This window comes from Tribolium castaneum, chromosome 7 (genome assembly GCF_031307605.1).
Source record: "Tribolium castaneum strain GA2 chromosome 7, icTriCast1.1, whole genome shotgun sequence".
NCBI classification, from domain to species: domain Eukaryota; kingdom Metazoa; phylum Arthropoda; class Insecta; order Coleoptera; family Tenebrionidae; genus Tribolium; species Tribolium castaneum.
The window spans coordinates 6,820,098-6,835,700 of NC_087400.1; the positions used below are offsets into that span (position 1 = coordinate 6,820,098).

Here is a 15,603-nt window from a genome sequence, read left to right on the forward strand (position 1 = left end):
ATTATAAATGCTTTGTAAAAACAGTAAGTATTACTAAAGATTCATATTCAACAAAAAAATATCAATTGCATTTTTGATATGACATTACCGCTTTACACGAAAACGAATTGAATACAACATTTTATTTCTCGCTAAAATTGTTTTAAATCTGTTAAAAGTAATCTGACGCTTCGTATTAAAATACCATACAGTTGGAAAAACTGTCTTACACAGTTCTCTCTTACACAGAAAAAAAACAGGAAATTGTCCAGCGCAGCCTCATCCTCAAGATAACTTACAGGTAGTTTCACTTGTATCTAGGAATGACCACAAATTTTAAAGAACTCTGTGTTACCGACTCCTACTGGGCTCTATCCAATCCTCTGCTGCTAATGTCATTCGTTTCCTTGTGCTTGGAAATTGACCACGCGTTGCTAATTTTCGTTCGGTTTCCCCTTATAAAAGGTAAAATTTCGTTCAATTTCTTACTCTCCTAATTGCTTTAGGTCTATTTTTACAGTCATAGACATTTAGGTTGCAGTAAGTACTCGGTTTATAGATATCGGTACTGAAAAAATTTGGAGGTTAGATCACGTTATGCACTCATAGTGTGAAAATGGGAAAATCGCACAGATCTTCCTCTCGATCTAGTTCTGTCTCCAGCACGGACGCTCATAGACGAAGCCATCGAGACAAATCCGACCTCGAAAGGCGTTTACGCCATTTGGAACGGAAAGTCCGCAAATCTCGTCACGCCCGGAAACATCACACCAGGCGTAGTCGTTCCACATCTCTTTCTCCACGTCATACACATGAACGTGGGGAAAGAACAAGTCCTCTTCACAGCAGCAAGGAGTCAGAAGGGTTTGATCGCGGCACATTTTCTCGATGCCCGACCCCTATTTCTCTGCCAACCAACGGTGGCGAGCCTGAGACCGCTGATGTACTTGTTTGCTTGGAACCCGACCTCGAAAAAGAGGTTTTAGCCTTGTTAGGGGATGACCCATCAGAAAAATCTGAGGAGATTCACCTTCATGAAGCACTAACTGTGCGTTGGAACTACAACCTCACACGAGGTTTGGATGCTCAGGTAAAAACAGCATTATTGGGGAAATACCAAACACCAATCAATTGCGAATTACTCAAAGCACCAGAAATTCTACCTGCATTAGCCGATATACAAATCAAGAAGGATAAGTATCAACGTTTAGGTCAATCTCAATTGGGCGTGGGTCTCACCTCACTAGGTGAAGCTTTGACCCTTCTTCTGAAGGAGAGTGGTTCCCGAAATGAGGAATTATTGAAATTATTAATAGATTCCGGAAAAATTTTGACAGATCTTTTCTTTAATATGTCCCGATCTAGAAGAGCCAACATTGCTCAAAATCTTAATAAGTCTATGAAGGACATAATCCAGAAAGATACACCAGGTCACTTTCTGTTTGGAGAGGACTTAAGTGAACGCATTAAATCTGCAAAGACTTTACAAAAGTCAAGTTAGGACCTCAAAGCGGTACCAGATAAATTAATAGTAAAAACCCCTAAAATCAGTCAAAAAAGAGGGGGGGGGAAGGAACAACTAATTACCCATCCACCTCCAGGTCTTTAAACTCGAGGAGCTCGTTTCGGTCAACGAGGGACCTGAAACAAAAAGGGCGAGATCCTCGACCGTATCAGAGTTACAAAAATTACCGGAGTCGCAGTCCCTCACGCTCCAACAAACGTTAGAGGTAATAGCAGGTAGATTGTCATACTTCAGGACTGAATGGCGAAAAATCACTAATAATCACAAAGTTCTTGAATGGGTTAAATCTTTTAAAATCCATTTTGTAGTCGAGCCAATTCAGAATCGACCACCATCTTCTGCGAAATTAAACAAGGAGGAAAGGGATGCAATGTCGGTTTCCATAGATGCACTTTTAGGTGAAGGAGTGATTCGTAAGTGTCACCCTTGCACTGACCAATTTATATCAAATTATTTCTTGGTCAAAAAATCGAATTGCAAGAACCGCTTTATCTTGAATTTAAAAAATTTAAATAAACACCTGGATCCTCTCCATTTTAAGATGGAGGATATGCGAACAGTTACCAAACTCATAAAAAAGAACTGGGTTATGACATCCATTGATTTGAAAAATGCTTATTTTCTTATTTCTATTGACGAAAACTCTAGGAAATATCTTAGGTTTGAATTTAGAAATCACCTATTTGAGTTTGTGTGCATGCCCTTTGCATTGTCGATTGCTCCCTATGTTTTCACAAAAATTATCAAACCAGTTGTAAACTGGTTACGTATGGAGGGAGTTTTTTGTGTGAACTATTTAGACGATTTTTTAATTTTATCAGAAAACTATAAAGTTGGTCTAAGAAATACTCACCTAGTATTATCTCTACTAAAATCTTTAGGATTCATTATTAATGAAGATAAAAGTTGTATAATTCCAAACACAAATTGCAAATTTCTAGGTTTTTTGTTTAACTCAAGTGAACTAACAGTAGAATTACCGCATGACAAGAAGCAAGCTATTTTACAGACAATTTTACAGATTAAAGTTTGTAAGAAATTAAAAATTAGGAAAATGGCTCAACTTTTAGGTACTTTAACATCTGCTTGTCCGGCAGTGACGTATGGCTGGTTATACACCAAACATCTCGAACGGGATAAATTCCTTGCCTTAAGCAACTCTAAGGGCAACTATGAATCATATATGCAGCTTTCCATCCAGTCTTTGAAGGATCTCGATTGGTGGACTAACACGATTCCTTCATCTAAGAACAGAATAAGGAATGATGAATTTCATTTAGAAATATTTACGGATAGTTCTTTGACAGGGTGGGGAGCACACTGTAAGGGCACATCTGCTAGTGGCAACTGGCCAATGGACTTACAGCGGGAACATATTAATTTTTTAGAACTTTTAGCAATCTTTCATGGACTAAGATGTTTTGCGAGAAATTGTTCGAATCTGAATATTCTTATTCGTACTGATAACACTACAGCTTTGTCGTATATAAATAAAATGGGTAGTGTACAATATCCAAAATTAAGTTCTCTTGCTCGTGACATTTGGCAGTGATGCAAAAATCGTAACTTATGGTTACACGCCTCGTACATTCGTTCAGAATGTAATGATATAGCAGACAAGGAATCTCGAAAGTTGCCTGTAGAAACAGAGTGGTCGCTATCACAAGAGGCATTTACCAAAGTGGTAAATAAATTTGGTCAACCTGAAATTGATCTATTTGCTTCCTTTTATAACACCAAATGTGACACATATGTGTCTTGGAAACATTGCAACTGATTCGTTTACTATTTCTTGGAGTGATTATTACTTTTATGCTTTTCCGCCATTCAGTCTCATTTTAAGAGTTTTAAACAAAAATCATATGTGATAAAGCAGTGGGGATAGTAATTGTTCCCAAATGGTCATCGCAGCCGTGGTATCCCTTACTATCTAAATTGCTGGTTCAAGCCCCTTTAAATTTAGAAGCAAATCCTCATCTACTTTCTTCTCCTTATAGTTACGAACAACACCCTCTGAGGCTTACTCTGGTTGCCACACTTTTGTCAGGGAAGTTTTTTCTCAGAAGAAAAATACCCGAACAATCAATCCCTATAATGTTGCAGTCTTTGTCGACCGGGACTTTAAAGCAGTATGACTGCACATACAGCAGCTGGTGGCTTTTCTGTTCAAAGTTCAATCTATGTCCTTATATTGCTACTTCCAATGAGGTACTACAATTTTTGCAGGACATATTTACCTCAAAAAATTATAGTTATGGGACGTTTAATTCCCATCGCTCAGCTTTATCTTTAATCATTCCTGATATTGGAACTAATATTTACATAAAACGATTTTTGAAGGGGATAGCGCGACTTCGCCCGGTACGTCGCAAATACGACTTTACTTGGGATCCCAGTAAGGTCTTAGATTTTTTGAATAACTTGTTTCCTAAGACCAACCTTTCATTGCAAAAACTCACGTACAAATTGATCACGCTGTTAGCACTGATCACTGGACATCGTGTTCAAACACTATCCTTGATTAAATTATCAAATATTCTTAAGATGGATACCAAAATTCAGATCCGAATAACAGAAAACATTAAAACGTCTTTACTGACAAAAAACGAACCGTGCCTTCAAATCCCTTTCTTTAACGAACAACCTGGAGTTTGTGCTGCTCTAACCTTATCAGACTATATCCAGAGGACTGCTCAGATTCGTAAAGATGTTGACTCTCTGTTCCTGACAATAAAATCACCTCATAAAGCAGCTAATAAACAAACATTAAGTAAATGGATAAAAACCACATTATCTATGGCTGGAATTAATACTAGTATTTGCTCAGCTCATTCAACTAGCCATGCGTCATCATCTGCAGCTTTACGCAAAGGCATTTCATTGGATGTAATCCATAAGACTGCAGGTTGGTCCGAAAAGTCACAAACTTTTGCCAAAACCTACAATCTGCCTCTAGCTGCAGAGACCGATTTTGCCAAGGCAATTATGCAATGAGTCATGTGCCTTTTTTCCTTTTCGTTATTAAAAGAATATATGTTTTGTTTATCTTTAATTTTACAATGTAGACGCTCAAATAAACTTTTGATGTTATTGGGCCCCTTTTCTACGTTGTCACAACCTTTCTCTTTAAACTTCTACCTGTAAGTTATCTTGAGGATGAGGCTGCGCTGGACAATTAAACAGTCAAACGAGAACTTACCGAAGTTCGACTATAATTGTCCTAGCAGCCTCATCCGAAGAGATAACTCCCACCCATCCCAAATTTGAAACCCCGTATATAGGTCGGTTGTGACTTGTTCTTCCAACTTAATGACATTAGCAGCAGAGGATTGGATAGAGCCCAGTAGGAGTCGGTAACACAGAGTTCTTTAAAATTTGTGGTCATTCCTAGATACAAGTGAAACTACCTGTAAGTTATCTCTTCGGATGAGGCTGCTAGGACAATTATAGTCGAACTTCGGTAAGTTCTCGTTTGACTGTTTAATTTTGAGAGTCTAGAAATGAAATATTTTATCTTACAGGTGCAGTTTTTTAGGTATTTTAGGTTTATACCATTGTTTTGGGTGATAGAAATTTCAATTTCAAATTTCTTTTACAAGAGAGATAAAGCTAAAACTGACAGTAAATCGGGCAGCTTTATCTCTGTTGTGATAGAAATTTGATTTCTTTCACGAAAACAATGGTATAAGATAATATAAGATAAGATAAAATGTCGTATATCACACGTGATCTAAATGCCATTATAAAGCTCGTGAAAGGTGTCCCACTAGTGCGCAAGCGCACTCGTGGGTCAAATTTCTCACTCGCATATAATGATGCATTTCTATCACTTAAAATATATTATACTATTTTTAAACAATGAATTTTAATCAAATCTTTACGTCAACCTATCTAGATAGGTCTATTTAGGTATGTAGTAACGCTTTATAAGTAGTAGTAGAGTTTTGTCTTAACAAATCTCATTTTAAAAAAGATACGTTAACACTTAATTAATTCAATAAAAAAATTAAACAATTAAAACGACCAATTTTTACGAAATTAATCGGTTATTTAAAGTTATTTAAGGTTATTTATTTAAAGTTTTTTTTGTAACATGAACATAGTCCTCAGGTCATACATATCACTGTGATTTGATATGATTTTGATTTGATAGCAAAAAAAGGACGTAATAAGATGCCATTTGAAAAAAATAATATTTCTTTGCATAAAACAACTATAAGGAATTTTAACAGATTTAATAATTATTTTGATAACTATTTTTTTTTAAATACTTTTAGTACAAACATTTTGGGTATTCTGAAAATTTTTGAATTACAGGTTTCTCCCCAAAAATCGTTAACTCTCCCATTTTAAATTTTGAAGAAAAATTGGGACAATAAATGGCGCCAATTTTTTTGCTAATAAATACAGAAGGGAATAGAATAGAACAATGAAATATTTTTATATAGTTTGGCAAAAAAATTCTCATTGAATAAACAATAAACGACAAGTGCGCTGTTGAATGTTCAATACTTCGCTGTTCGAGTACTTGCCGTTAATGTAAACTAAATTCATTAAATTTTGCAATAAAAAGTGACCCTTGCAACAATGCACAATTACAGCATCCAAACCATTTTTGCTTTCCAACAAAACTAAAACAAAAAATTAAAATAAAGTCTCAAAAATTCTTGCATACACTGAAAAGATAAATATGGTGACAAATAAAATTTTCGTTTTTCGGTTACATTTCAAGAATAATTATGTTTTTGTTTTCTCTTTTTAATAGTTCTTTGTATGTATTTTCATAAAAATTAATTTTGTACTTTTATCGCACCCAAAGAGATCGTGTAAATAACGTAGCAGTCATTTAAAGCTCTGGAAAAATAATCAAAAAGAGAAGAAAATGCAGGAAAAATCGCTTATCATAAGACGCCTTCCGATAAGCGCAAAGGTGTGTCGTCCGTTGTAATGACGACAATTTGGGCGTTTGACCTCCGGTGGTGGATGGCGTCGACGCGTACATTTATAAAATCGGCGCCGAAACAATGGAAACGTCAGGTTCAAATCTGGGGTCGATTCGAGCCATTCCAGTTATTAATTGCACTGTCAAAGAAACCGTTCGATATTTTTATCGTAGTGGCGGGTTATAAATGACCGGAGTTTGGCTAATTGTACGCCTTCGTAACAAATTGATCCGGCAAGAAGAACAAGGAAGAGGAAAAAAAATTAATCCGGAGTGCCGTCGACAGAGTCCGGATCATTTAAAACGGCTAATCAAATGTGGAAGGGATTCTTCGGCAGGACACAGTCCCAGCGGACCGCCGACATGAGTAAGGGTCACTTTAAACGAAATCCGCTGAAATTGAGGCTATCGCTTAGAGATTGGATATTGACCAGAGAATCAAACCCGCTTAAATGGATATGTGAGGTCTCATTTCGGGAATGTTTTCTATTAGGGATTTTTCCGGGGGTTTCCGAGGTTTGTCCTCTGGACCGCGAAGGTCCAGTCGAAGCCGAAAAGTTTTCATTCGAAAAAGGCGAGTGCAGGACGCGCTGGGAAATTTTATTCTCTTGTCATCAAGCTGAGTGGTTTTGCGATTACGTTGAAATGTGAAAACAAATTATTTTTTGAATTTTAACAAGAGGATTTGGAGGGATTATTTAAATAATTTTAGAAAGGACGAATTCTCGGGGAAATATGTAGCGAAATAAAATAATTGTTTCACAATGCAGAAGAGCATTTTGTGCTTTATTCGTTCGTTCACACACTAACGTTGAAAACAAAATCGCACACTAATAAAAAAGTAGTTGTCCTGTTAATTGCAATTATGCAAAATTTTAATCATTTGCCTACTCGCTCAATCGATCAGACGAACAAACTGACAATCACAAAAGAAAAAGAATACATTGAACTAATATGGCCCATTTATGACTCACTTATTCGTTAATTCGCGAATTCGTTTATTCTCTAATTTGTACACTTAAAAAAAGACAAAAGTGTTTTTATTACTATAAGTAGTGTTGTCACATTTACGAAAAAGAAATCTGTCCTTAATTTCTACAGACTTATAAGGATTAAGTCAAAAATAACAACTCATTTCATGACTTTACTCTAAACACACCTACAGTGATTTTTAATGAGTCTCAATATTAATATTTATAAAGTATATAATATCTTACATAGAAAATGAAAAAATATTTATTATTGATTAATTTTTTTAGCTAAAATCGTGAATGCTATAGAATACAAAATAAGTGTAATTGAAAAACGAAAAGCCAGTATATTAAGTGATACTAAGTTAATTGCAGTCAAAGGTACGGTTAACTGATCACATGACCCATTTCAACCAACTAAATTCTTGGATTAATCCTGAATTAACGTTTAATAGCAAATTAATGTTTAAAGCGCCATCTACAAGCAGACCCTAATAAGGGTTGGCTCATAAAACATTTAAAACAGTAATTAAATTTTAACTCTCGATTAATTTGAAGTTTGTCAAAGTAAATGGCAACTTAATTCAAGTGATTTAATCCTCATTTAAATTTAAATTCACCTTTTGTACGCTGACCCTAAATTACCTAAAGATTTTTCTGTAGGCTTTAATTATATAAACCTGTATATTTAAGGATTTGGAATTTTAGAGAACCAAATGTACAGGGTGACCCAAAAGTGTTTAATCGGTCTATAACTTTTTTACTATTTGAAGTATTGCGATGCCGTTTTTATTATCCGATAGATCAATTTAAAGTCCACAAACCAAAAATATTTTTATTATACACAGGATGTTGTATACAGGGTGGTGTACCAAAATTATATTTTTTAGATAGACTTTTTGATAATTAGGTTCTACGTAAAAAAATAATGTAACTTTATATAAACTATTATGGGTCTATCTATTTTTGTTTCTGAATTATTCAACTTTTCGTTATATAAAAGACCAATTTTTGAAAAATCAATGCGAAGTTGCCTATGAATATTTTCCGGCGAGTTTGCAACAGAAAAATTCAGAATACCTTGTAGTTTTAGGAAATAGCCGACTTTTACTTGAAACACAGAAATAATATACAGGTTGTGCCCAAACGCAAAAAGTTGACTCATTTTTTGTAATAGAACACCATTTATTTTTTTACACGCATCATACATTTTTCATAAGCTTTATAATTGTATGCGCTTTGTAGGGCAAATTTACAATATTTCTTAAAGTATTCAAAAAAATTAAAAAATCAATTTTTATTTATTTTATTAATAATTCTTGACGAGTGAAATTTATTTATGTATCAGGTAATAATTACATTACTACAGTAATTAGTCACATAAGTACATTAAAAAAATTAATTACCATTTGACTATCAGATTCTAGGCTAACAAATTTTTTTGCTATAAAATATATTTTTTGTAATCTCGAAAAATATTTTAAATTTGCCATGCAAACTCCACACCGTTAGAAAACCTATCAAAAATGCCATCGATATATAAAAAAACATAGTGTTTCATTTGAAAAAAACTAGTTATTTAACTTTTTGCATTTTGGCAAATAATAAAAAAAATAATACCCTGTGTATTATCTGCATGCTTTAACTAAAACTCGACTATTTGCTAAAACTACAAGGTATTCTAAGTTTTTCTGTTGCAAATTTATGGGAAAAAATTCACAAGCGACTTTGCAGTGATTTTTCAAATGTTGGTCCATTTTATAACGAAAAGTTGAATAATCCCGAAACAAAAAAAGATAGACCCATAATAGTTTATATAAAGTTACATTATTTTTTTGCTTAAAATCTAATAATGCAAAAATATATAGAGTGTTCTATTTAAAAAAATATAACTTTGGTTCACCATCTTGTATACAACACCCTGTGTATATTAAAAATATTTTGAGTTTGTGGACTTTAAGACGACCTATTGGACGATAAAAAACGGCTTAATTTAAGTAAAAAAACTTCAAAAATCCTCTCTCTAAATCCCTCTAATCGAAAGATTAGAAAAAGAGATAAAAGAAACTTTCGATTTTGGAAACATATAAATACAAAAATAAAGAATTCGAACTTTTAGCCCATAGGCAGAGCAATTATCTACATCTTTATTCTGAAGACGGTATAACGGTTTTTTCAGTTTAGATTTTAGCTCAACTGTATAATAATTATGCACCTTACCCTATAAGGACATTCAAAGGACCAACTAAATTAGGACAAAGTATTGTCCTTTAAAATAAAAAATGGTTTCAAATCTAATTACAACAATTCAAAATGTATTCGTTCGCTTACTCGTAAATTCGCTAATGTGTTTACAAAACAAAACGCACCCTTTATTTAAAGAAACGCTTATTTACAAACGATACTATTACATAAGACAATTTTAAAGCAAAACCTTTTTATCAAAAAATTGCCATATTAGTAACTAATAATAACTCGAAAACTAAACGAAAATTATTTCTGCCAGGTCACAAATAATTACGAAAATAACACAGGAATAGCGAAGTTTTTAATATCATTCGAAAAATTCGATAGCTCAATAGATACAGTTATTTGTAATATTTGCCAGTTAATTTGTGACTATTTTTAGTGACATTTCGTGCAAATTAAATTAATTTCTCTAGTATTAAATTCAACACGTTTGATGTGATATAATTGTAGGCGTATGAAAAACAGCAAACTTTTAACAGTTTTAAAAATTGGTCCTGTGACAGATTAAAACTCAGAACTCGAAACAATTAGAGCTATTCTTACAAAATAATTATTACAAAGTGCAAATGTTCCTCAAAACTCCATTTATTTCAACGCAGGTAGTTTGCGCTAACGTGTGCCTAATTGATTTTTGCAAAACTCGGCGATCAATTATCGTCAGGTAATTTCGTCAAGTGAATCGAGGCAAAGAACGCCGCTGTGTATAATAGTGGTTGCGCTGAGGCGCGCCCCACATTCTCCCGAAACGACTCGGCAGCCACCATTGTGGGGCTGCTTATGGAGATATAGCATTAAAAGCTAATGGAAATTGCCTCATGCACGAGATTGAATTAGACTATATGTCACGGCGTCTCGATTTTACAATAATAACATACCATATTTAATTAAACCGCATTTAGGAGCCCCGGGCAATTTTCGACAGGGGACTACTGCACAGCCATTTCGATTTCGGAGGATCGTACACGCTTCATTTAACTTTTTCTAGTCGGGGGAATGAGGCCAGATGTAGTGTTCACAAACGTAGGTTTATTTAATTGTTAGCAATTTCGGTCGGCAAAAGTGCTAACCTGTCTCTTCCCAAGAAGCACTTTAAGCTTAAATTTGTGAAGCCGGCGGAGAGCTTTAAGGATTATGGCGGCCATTTCCCGAAAAATGGCCAAGATGGCTAATTACCGAAATGCACACTTGGAGAATAAAAAATAACGATTTAAATTCAATGCAACGATAAATTCCGCGCGAATCCAAATTAAACCGTTTCAGCTCTTACTTTCCATATTCCGGAATTTACGAGCTCATTTTATTAAAAAAATACATTACCTTCTTCCAATATACTCGCAGTCAGACGTAGAAATACATAAATAAATACGTAAAAATGTCGAGGAAAATGTAAAATCTCGAGGTGGGCGAGTTGCTAATTATTTCATTAGGGATGAGATGATTTTTGCGATGCTGTGCAAACACCGCCAGTGAGGTTAAACAAAGGTGGATCGATGTTGAATAGGAAGTTCTTTCTTCCAGCTCCGCTCATCTAATCTTTAAGTTAATTATGAAATCGCAATCAATGGAGTTCACCTGATATCTTGATAAAATAACTTCGGACTTTGATCCGGGTTTTTATTCAGCGATGGAAAGTTTTCTTGTGTAATTTACGTACTTCAGCTTCCGCCTGAAAGCACTTTATCAAAGCTAATTTATCTTGAAAAATGCATTACAAAGTAAAATTAACGATTAAATTTAATTATAATTAACGGAACGGTCGGATCTGGAGCAGCGACTCTGCTTTTCACTATCGACGCACTGCTAAGAGACCGACAAATGAAAAGATATTGAACTAAAAGAGAAAAAGAAGGGACAAGAGAAGAGGAAACCACAAAGGAAAGTTCATAAAGTCGCTACCGCACTAGCGACGAGCTTTATCTATTTTTAATGCTTTATCGCTAATAATTCACAGGACGGGAACACCATCAAAAGCTTATCGCATTTGGGCGTTGCCTTTACATTAAAGGTCATATCCACAAAACAAGAGCAACGAATCTGCTATTTCACATGCAGCAATCAGCAAATTTACCTCCTCTGATAAATTATGCTCCCTAGAATAGGAAAGTAATGACCACATAACAAAGCTTCAAATATAATCTTTATTTCTAGTGTACAACATAAAAAACTATTGAAACTATTAAAACAACTGTCTTGCAAATACAAACGACAATTCAAAAAATAACAAAATATCGGTTGTTAAATTGAATAAGGCCCGGTTGCTCAGTTCGAGCTTAAGCCCTAGCTTACGTAAACTCGGTTTAAATTTAAACCAAGTTTAAACCGTAGTTGTGTTGCTCAGCCGTCACTTTGGTAGTACTGTACACTTGCGCACTTCAAGTATCAGGCTGCTTGGCGAGATTTTGTTTAGACAGTTCTGATTTTGAAAAGTTAAGATGGAATAATATCATCATTTATCAATGTTTTGGTACATTGTAGGAATAATATCGTTATAATAAGAACCTTAAGGTTAAAAATGTATCTCAGTATAATTATTAATTACTAAAATGGCTTTTCCTTGTTTCTTGAAACTCTTTCACGTGCGGCATTTTCAAATTATACTTCCTTCTGACAAAGCGAAATTTATCGTTTTCTGGCTTTTCTTTTAAAACACAGCAATAAACAGATTTGCACAGTTTATTTGTTACTTTTGTGCATTTGAAGACTTGGGCGTCCTCACTTTTGAAGCATATCAATTTTATATAAATAATTTAATTGTTTAAAAATTTGTGCTATAATTAAAATCACACAATATTTACATAGTATCAATAATTCTAACATCATTCTTCCCCTGACTGTCTGATTTTGCTGCAGCATTAAAAAAATAATGTTTACTATACTGAAATAAGAATAAGTAAATTATTACCATTATACTTTTTTTAGTTTTTTTGATATTCGGAAGTAAAATTACCGTTGGGGGCGCCACTGAGCTAGGTCGAAAACAGTAACCATAAATGGCGGGAAAATGTTTATTCGTATATTTTGAGCGTTGTACGAATTTTGAGGCTTCACGATTATTACATTGCCTATGCGGAATGACTATTGTATCTTTGGTGGAAGAAACGAATGTTGACAAATTAGAGATGACGAGGAAAACACGAATAACGAATGACTGTTTGGTTCACTTTCTTTATTGGAAAATTATTACAAAGACATTGAAAAGCCTAACTTTTGGCATAATTTACGTTCAAGTGTATTAACAGTTGTTAATCTTAAATGTAGTTTTGTTGATTTATCGAAGTATTTCATGATCTTATCAGTGGAAAAATTCTAACCTAAAATTCACAAACTTCATTAATTTATTGGTTTCTTGAGCCCAACTTTATGTTCGCTGTGATCCTTTACTTATAATCTTTAATTAGACAACTGTTTGATAACACTTTATAATCAAAATTCAAATCTTTTTCACTTTTAATCCACTTTCAAATTCCAACAATAAACACTTTATACCACGAAAAACCGCAGAACCAAAGTGAACGCTAGTATTTATCACCACGTACTTTTAAAGTGATTCTCTCTAATGTAAGCAATTAACATTATACACGCAAAATTGTTAAACAATTCATTAAATGTCAATTAAATGTGGAATTACGAAAATTTCGTTACTGTTTTCGACATAGTTCAAAAGTCATCACCAGAGGGCGTCTAGTTAATTTTATTTCCGAATACTACCTTCCATGTTGTTGCCATGGCCCTCTATTCATTACTGTTATTGCTCATGTTTATTTGTTTATCACAAGTTTAACTCAAACTAAACTGAAATTTATTTAAAAAAGCTCTTTCTGTGCATCATCAGCAAATTCACTATCGGTAATTTATTAGTTCTTTATCACTAATTATCATTAAAAGCAATTTTTTCCTCATATGTGAACGTAAGTAGTATATGGGCTAGAAGGCCCTTCAGCAGTCTGTTTTTTCTAATATTGTTGGTCTGCATATTTTATGATTTTTTTAATTGTCGCATATTTTTCGTAATGTAGTAGCCTCTCTACAGGTGTCTGCTGTTGCATTAAATCTTAGTGCAATTTGGGCTTATGTTCCAGTTTTTTCATGGAACGTAATCAAGTATCTTTTTTACAATCCAATGTCAGTTTATAATGTTGAACAAAATTAACAAAATTTTTTTCTTTACGTTTAAAATTGCTACTTCGGTTTCTTTTATTCATCTGTTAGCGATTTCAATGAAGTTATGTACATTAATAATGTTAATATTAAAAATTTTTAGCGATAAGCCAATACTTAAGCGGCCAAGATCGCTTTGTTAAACTAATTTTGAGCATTGGCTTAGTCTTAGTTAAACTCGGTTTAAGCTCGAACTGAGCAAGCGAGCAATCAGTCAAAAATTTTTACTAGAGCCTAGGCGTAATGTTCTAGGTCCCCGAAGTAAACCGTTAAAAATCGAGTATTTCCTGGGGCCTGATCGCTACGTTTGCTTTCAATCCCGTCCCCATTACAAATTACAGTTTACTTCAGCAGTCTGTTCCATTGATTTTCATTAACGTGCAAATAGCGTTGCCGTTTCGGATGCAAATGCTTTGATTGCCTGTAAACAAAATAGCTGAAGTTAAAGTGTGAAATTGTGACGAGCACATTAATGAGAACACCTGTAAAAATCGTTTCGGAAACTGAAAGTTGAAGATTTTTTAATGGAAAATATCTCAATTAATGAAAATTGTGAGGCAAGCCGGTGTCCGGAACCCGGTCAAATAGTCAATTAAAGGTTTCAAACATCTGCAGCCAACATTACACACAGACGACACCTGCTACCTATATGGAACCACTTAGGGGCTTTTAGACCGTCACTATAACTTTATTTACTTACCTAAACTCCATTACACTTTACGGTATAAAGTATACACAAAGCCACTTTACTAGCGAGAAAAACACTTAAGGATTTGATCAATTATTGATAAGGGAGGAGATAACGGCTACTATAACTTTCGCGCAAGAGTTTGCAAGTAATGTTTGTGTTAAATTATCGGCGAAGAGCAAGAAGTTGTGAAAAAAATTTCGTTATGGCCGTAGTGGGGCTCATATTGCAGCAAAATAATAGCGCGGCCCTACTGACTGCGCCAGTTAGAAAATAAAACAAACTATTAACGTTTGAATCATTTGTTAAAACTTAGAATGTCTAAATTTATTAAACAAGAAAATGGCAGCAAAAAAACTGCTCTACTAATTATTACTATAGATTTTCAAACTTCGCACGTTAGAATCATTGATTATCCTCCGCCAACAAAGCAAATAATGCGACTCTACTAATTGTGCCAATTTAAACACTGTTTTGCATTTGTAAAAAAAATATATTATTGCTTATTACTATTTTGATTTTTCGAACTACTTACGTGAAAATTCTTGCTTTTGAATCCTTGATTAATAAATACGACTCAAAAAGCCTCATACTGCAATAAAACAATAACGAGACCCTTCTGACTCCGCCAATTAAATTTGACTAAGTTTTTTAGAAAAATTGTAAACTATTGCTTATTATTATTAACCCTCCCAAGCATCTAAGTGGAGATACTTGCATTTGATTCATTGATTAAAGACATGTAAATCAAAAAGAAAATACGTCTTGGGTTAGCAAAAAAATTAACTAATGCTCATTATTTTAATAATAATAATAATAATAATAATAATAATAATAATAATAATAATAATAATAATAATAATAATAATAATAATAATAATAATAATAATAATAATAATAATAATAATATTTTATTTATTTCTATCAATTTATACAAACGTAGTAACAAAATTGATACGAAAAACGTCAGTTTTATACACAGAAATAACAATAACAAAAATAATTTTAAGACTTAAGTCAAAAAAACCTATCTATTATAGAATTCATTTAAAGTATATGATTCGAGATCCAAAATGTAGTCAAATATTTT

The 15,603-nt window shown here is 33.6% G+C and overlaps 1 long non-coding RNA gene across 2 annotated transcripts; it reads left to right on the plus strand.

Moving 5' to 3' along the window:
* The first annotated feature begins 259 nt into the window (after positions 1-259).
* On the plus strand, positions 260-4,594 carry LOC135266790 (uncharacterized). 2 transcript variants are annotated; one of them, XR_010334942.1, is made up of 3 exons: positions 260-444; positions 500-1,709; positions 3,502-4,594. It is a non-coding gene; the product is annotated as an uncharacterized LOC135266790 (long non-coding RNA). The 2 variants fall into 2 exon arrangements; XR_010334941.1 differs by having other exon boundaries at positions 500-4,594.
* Positions 4,595-15,603: the final 11,009 nt, after the last annotated feature.